Here is a 6,201-nt window from a genome sequence, read left to right as displayed (position 1 = left end):
GAACTAAATCTGTTCCTAAATATGGAATTGCTGATAATAAATTAATAATTACTGTTGCACCTCAAAATGATATTTGACCTCACGGTAAAACATATCCTATAAATGCAGTTGCTATGACTAAAAATAGAATTACTGTACCAATTATTCAGGTGTGTATGTATATATAATATCCGTAGTAAATTCCTCATCCTACATGCAAATAAATACAAATAAAAAATATAGATGCTCCATTTGCATGTAAAGTTCGAATAATTCAATCATTATTTACGTCTCGACAGATGTGTACTACACTACTAAATGCTATTTCAGTATTTGATGTATAATGTATAGATAAAAATAGTCCAGTTACGATTTGAATTACTAAACATAATCCTAGCAGGGACCCAAAATTTTATCAAAATGAAATATTTGTTGGTGCAGGTAAATCAACTAATGATTTATTAATAATTTTAATTAAAGGATGTCTTAATTGTAAGGGTTTATTCATTAGTAAATTATCTTATTTTACGAATAGGCCCCTGGTTAATATTATTAATTTTAACTACTGCTAATAGTGCTAAAAATAAATAAATTATTATTATTATTGTAATAATGAATGTTGGTCTGTAATATAATTCTTCTAAAAATATTGTTATTTCTTGGTAATTGATTGAATTATCAATATTTATAGTTTCAGTATTTTTGAAAAAGTCTATTGATATTGTTATATCTAGGATAATTAATGTTAATATAATAAATACTCATATTGTTACGGTAATAATTATGGTAATTGATTTAGGTTGAAATATTTCATTTGATGCAATTCTTGTAATATAAATAAATAGAACTAATATACCACCAAGAAACGTTAAAAATAAAATATATGATAATCAATATCTTTCCATTATTGTTCCTGTTATTAATCCAACTAATAAGGTTTGTAGGATAATGAAAAGCATTATTGATATTGGGTGTCTTAATTTGATAAAATTAATATTTATTACGTTTGATAGTGATATAATTATTATTTTAATCATTTCAGGTGTTAGTTTATTTAAAATATTGGTTTTGGGGACCGATGATGGAAGCTTTTTCACCCCTGAAGTTTTAAAAGTGGGGGCTAGACTTATTTCCGGTTTACAAGACCGGCGTTTTTTTTAAACTATTAAAACTAATGTTTATATTCTCTGTTTTTACTTCTTTATTGGTTTATTTTGCTGGTGTTTGTGTTTTTTCTTCTAAACGTAAACATTTATTGATCGTTCTTCTGAGATTAGAGTATATTGTTCTTTCTTTGTTTATATTGATTATTGTTTTTCTTATTGAGTTTGATTACGATTATTTCTTTCCTGTTATTTTTTTAGTTTTTTCTGTTTGTGAAGGTGCTTTAGGTCTTTCTATTTTAGTTTCAATAATTCGTTCTCATGGTAATGACTTTTTTTTTTTTTTAGATTATCTTTATGTTAAAGTATTTATTTATAACTATTCTTTTGATCCCTATTTGTTTGCTGAATAATTGTTGATGGTTGGTTCATTCTTTAATGTTTCTGTCGAGTTTTGTTTTTATAACTTGTGCATATTCATATGCGGATTTGAATATAATTAGATATTATTTTGGTATTGACTATTTTTCTTTTAGTTTGATTTTGTTAAGTTTTCGAATTTGTTCTTTAATAATTACTGCTAGAGGTTCAGTTTATTTAAGTTATTATCATTCTAATATTTTTGTCTTTATGGTCTTAATTTTAATGATTATGCTTTATTGTTCATTTCCTAGAGTAAGTCTTCTTTCTTTTTATATTTTTTTTGAGGCTAGATTGGGTCCTACTTTACTTTTGATTTTGGGTTGAGGTTATCAACCTGAACGTTTACAGGCTGGTGTTTATTTAATTTTTTATACTTTGATTGCTAGATTGCCTTTATTGCTTGTTTTATTTAAGGTTTATGATTTTTCTAACACTTTATATTTTCCTTTATTGGTTGATTTTGATTCTTATTATTTTATATTTTATGTGTTTATAATGTTGTCTTTTTTAGTTAAGATACCAATATTTTTGGTTCATTTATGGCTTCCTAAGGCTCATGTAGAGGCCCCTATTTCAAGTAGAATAATTCTTGCTGGTGTTTTATTGAAGTTAGGTGGTTATGGTATTTTTCGTGTTATAAAGGTTATTTCTTATTTGGGTTTAAAGTTTAATTATTTTTGATTATCTTTAGGTTTATCTGGTGGGGTTATTGTTAGATTTATTTGTTTTCGTCAGGTTGATTTAAAGTCTTTAATTGCATATTCTTCTGTTGCTCATATAAGAATGGTTATTGGTGGATTGATAACTATAAATTGATGAGGTTGTATAGGTTCTCTTTCCTTAATGGTTAGTCATGGTTTATGTTCTTCTGGATTATTTTGTTTATCTAATATTATTTATGAACGTTTATATGGATGTGAAACATTAATATTTAGAAAGAAAGATGAAGAAAAACTGTTAATTTCGAAAGAAAAGTAGTAAGGAAAATTTTTGGACCTGTATACGACGAAAATAACATGGAATGGAGAATAAGAAGAAATGAAGAATTAAGAGGGCTGTACAAACACCGTAACATCGTCGAAGTGCTCAAGAGGAGAAGGTTGAATTGTGCAGGCCATATAGCAAGAATGACAGAGAATAGTCTACCTAGAATGGCATGCACCGTAACAATAGATGGAACTCATTAGACTGCTTATTGCCCACAGCCTTGCCGCAGTGGTAATACCGGTTCCCGTCAGATCACCGAAGTTAAGCGCTATCGGGCTGGGCTAGCACCTGGATGGGTGACCATCTGGACTGGTGAGCGCTGTTGGCAAGCGGCGTGCACTCAGCCCTTGTGAGGCAAACTGAGAATCAACTTGATTGAGAAGTAGCGGCTCTGGCCTCGTAAACTGACACACGGCAGGGAGAGTGGTGAGCTAACCACATGCCCCTCCATGTCCGCATCTAGTGATGCCCGTGGGCTGAGGATGACACGGCGGCCTGTCGGTACCATTGGGCCGTCATGGCTTGTTCTGACAGGGAGGTAGAGAGACACTGCTCATTCCGTTCAGCAGATACTGTAATTCTTACTAACTTTGACACAGACTAACAATGTCATCAGCGTTTCTTATCATTGATATCCTTTAACCTTGAATTTTAATTCCACTCTTGAACCCGTCTCAATTCCGCCATTGCTTCTTCGCCCACACTGAACAATAAGGACGAAATATTACATCCCTGTCTTACACCCTTCGTAATCCGAGCACTTCGTTCTTGGTCTTCCAGCCTTATTATTCCCCCTTGGCTCTTGTACATATTGTATATTACCCGTCTCTCCCAATATGTTACCCAATTTTCCTCAGAATTTTGAAGATTTTGCACCATTTGACATTTTCGAACGCTTTTTCAAGTCGACAAATCCTGTGAACTTGTCTTTATTTTTCTTTAGTCTTGCTTCCACCCAGCGAGGTGGCGCAGTGGTTAGACACTGCACTCGCATTCGGGAGGACGACGGTTCAATCCCGCGTCCGGCCATCCTGATTTAGGTTTTCCGTGATTTCCCTAAATCGCTCCAGGCAAATACCGGGATGATTCCTTTCAAAGGGCACGGCCGACTTCCTTCCCCGTCCTTCCCTAATCCCATGAGACCGATGACCTCGCTGTCTGGTCTCCTTCCACAAAACCAACCAATCAACCATCTTGCTTCCATTATCAACCGCAACGTCATACTCGTAATTGGCTCTCTGGTGCCTCTAAGTTCCTAAAGCCATACAGATCGTCATCCTCAATTCTCTTTTCCATTCTTCTGTATATTATTCTGGACAGCAACTTGGATGCATGAGCTATTAAGGTTATTGTGCGATTATTCTCACACTTGTCGGCTCTTTCAATCTTCGGAATTGTGTGGATGATATTTTTCCGAAAGTCAGGTGGTATACTGCCAGACCTATACATTCTACACTCCAACGTGAATAGTCGTCTTGTTGCCACTTCCCCCCAATGCTTTAAGAAATTCCGATGGAGTTTATCTATGCCTTCCGCATTATTTCTTTTTAAGTCTTCCAGAGCTGTTTTAAATTCTGATTCTAATACTTGATCCACCATCTCCTCTATATCGACTTCTGTTTCCCACGTCATCAGACAAATTTTCCCCCTCATTGAGGCCTTCAATGTATTCTTTCCACCTATTCGCTCTCTCCTCTGCATTTAGCAATGTTATTCCCATTGTACTTTTAATGTTATTGCCAGTGCTTTTAATTTCAGCGAAGGCTGTTTTGACTTTCCTATATACTGAGTCAGTCCTTCCGACAGTCATTTCGTTTACGATTTCTTCACATTTTTCATGAAACCATTTCGCCTTAGGTTCCCTGAACTTCGTATTAATTTCATTCCTCAGAAACTTATATTTCTGTATTCCTGAATTTCCCTGAATATTTTTGTACTTCCTTCCTTCATCGATCCAGTGAAGTATTTCTTCTATTACCTCTGGTTTCTTTGCAATTACGTTCTTTGACCCTACAGTTTTCTTTCCAGCTTGCGTGAATGCCATTTTTCCCACTCCTCTTCAACTGAACTGCCTACTGAACTATTCCTTATCGCAGTGAGCGGTTCTAGCCGCTTCAGTCCGGAACCGCGCTGCTGCTATGGTTGCAGGTTCGAATCCTTCCTCGGGCATGGATTTGTGTGATGTCCTTAGGTTAGTTAGGTTTAAGTAGTTCTACGTCTAGGGGACTAATGACCTCAGATGTTAAGTCCCATAGTGCTTAGAGCTTTATCCCAGTATATATAGCCTTAGAGAACTTCAAGCCTGACTCTTCCTTACTTGGTACTTCCATATCCTGTTTCTTTGTGCATTGATTCATTCTGCCTAGTCTCTTAAACTTGAACCTACTCTTCATCACTACTAAATTACGATCTGAGTCTATATCAGCGCCTGAATACGCCTTACTATCCAATATCTGATTTCAGAATCTCTGCCTGACCATGATGCAAGCTAACTGAAATCTTCCAATATCTCCCGGTCTCTTCCAAGTGTACCATCTCCTCATGTGTTCTCGAACACAGTTTTCGCTGTTTCTGTTTGAAATTTATTACAGAACTCAATTAATCTTTCTCCTTTCTCATTCCTAGTATCAAACCCACATTCTCCCGTAACCCTTTCTTCTACTCCTTCCCCTGCAACCGCATTCCAATCCCCAACATTAGATTTTATCTCCCTTTACGTACCGAATTACCTGTTCAATGTCTTCATATAATTCCTCTATCTCTTCATCTCCTGTTTGCGATGTCGGCTGTATACCAGAATTATAGCTGTCGGTATTAGTGTGCTGTCGATTCTGACGAGAACAATCCTATCACTGAACTATTCATAGTAACTCACTCTCTACCCTACCTTCATATTCACAACGAATCCTACTCCGGTCATACCATTTTCTTGCCGCTATTCATATTATCCTACACTCATCTGACCAGAAATCCTTGTCTTCGTCCCATTTCACTTCACTGACCCTCTCTATATCCAGATTGAACTTTAGCATTTCCCTGTTCAAATTTGTAGCTCTCCTACCATGTTCAAATTTCTGACAGTCCACACTCCTACACGTTGAACGTTATCCGTTCACTGGTTACTCAATGTTTCTCCCATGCTCACCTCCCTCTTGGCAGTCCCCTCCCGGAGATCCGAATGGGGGACTATTCCGGAATCTTTTGCCAATGGTGAGATCATGACACTTTGAATTACAGGCCACACATCCTGTGGACACACATTATGGGTCTTTAATGCAGTGGTTTACGTTGCCTTCTGCTTTGTCATGCCGTTGATCAATGCTGATTCTTCCGCCTACAAGACCAAATATTACATCATATCACAGGCAGGTTTCCCTTACTCAAGGACTCGTGTAAAAATTTTCCAGAATCGTTCTCTTAAGCAAATCACTCAAATAGTGTCTTTCTCCCCTTGACTCTTGCAGTGTTAATCCACTATCTAACTCTCATTGGCTGAAGACCATTCCCATCAAAATAATATCGTTCGTATGTTCTGCATAGATTATTTTGACTCAACCTCACCACTTTCCACATTTAACTAATATATTACAACAATATTCAAATAAATAAATGTTATTCACATTCTGTCACACACGGGCCATTTACATTTGAACGATTCTTTTATCGAAATGATGTGGTACGATATGATTAGTGTTGACATTAATGAAAA

At 35.9% G+C, this 6,201-nt stretch overlaps 1 pseudogene; it reads left to right on the top strand.

Annotated features, from left to right (window-relative positions):
- The first annotated feature begins 2,702 nt into the window (after window positions 1-2,702).
- Window positions 2,703-2,820, top strand: LOC126200105 (5S ribosomal RNA; annotated as a pseudogene).
- The last annotated feature ends 3,381 nt before the right edge of the window (window positions 2,821-6,201 follow it).

This window comes from Schistocerca nitens, chromosome 8, assembly GCF_023898315.1.
Source record: "Schistocerca nitens isolate TAMUIC-IGC-003100 chromosome 8, iqSchNite1.1, whole genome shotgun sequence".
NCBI classification, from domain to species: Eukaryota; Metazoa; Arthropoda; class Insecta; order Orthoptera; family Acrididae; genus Schistocerca; species Schistocerca nitens.
Note: the sequence above shows the minus strand (reverse complement) of the source record. Positions and strands in the feature narration are given on the sequence as shown.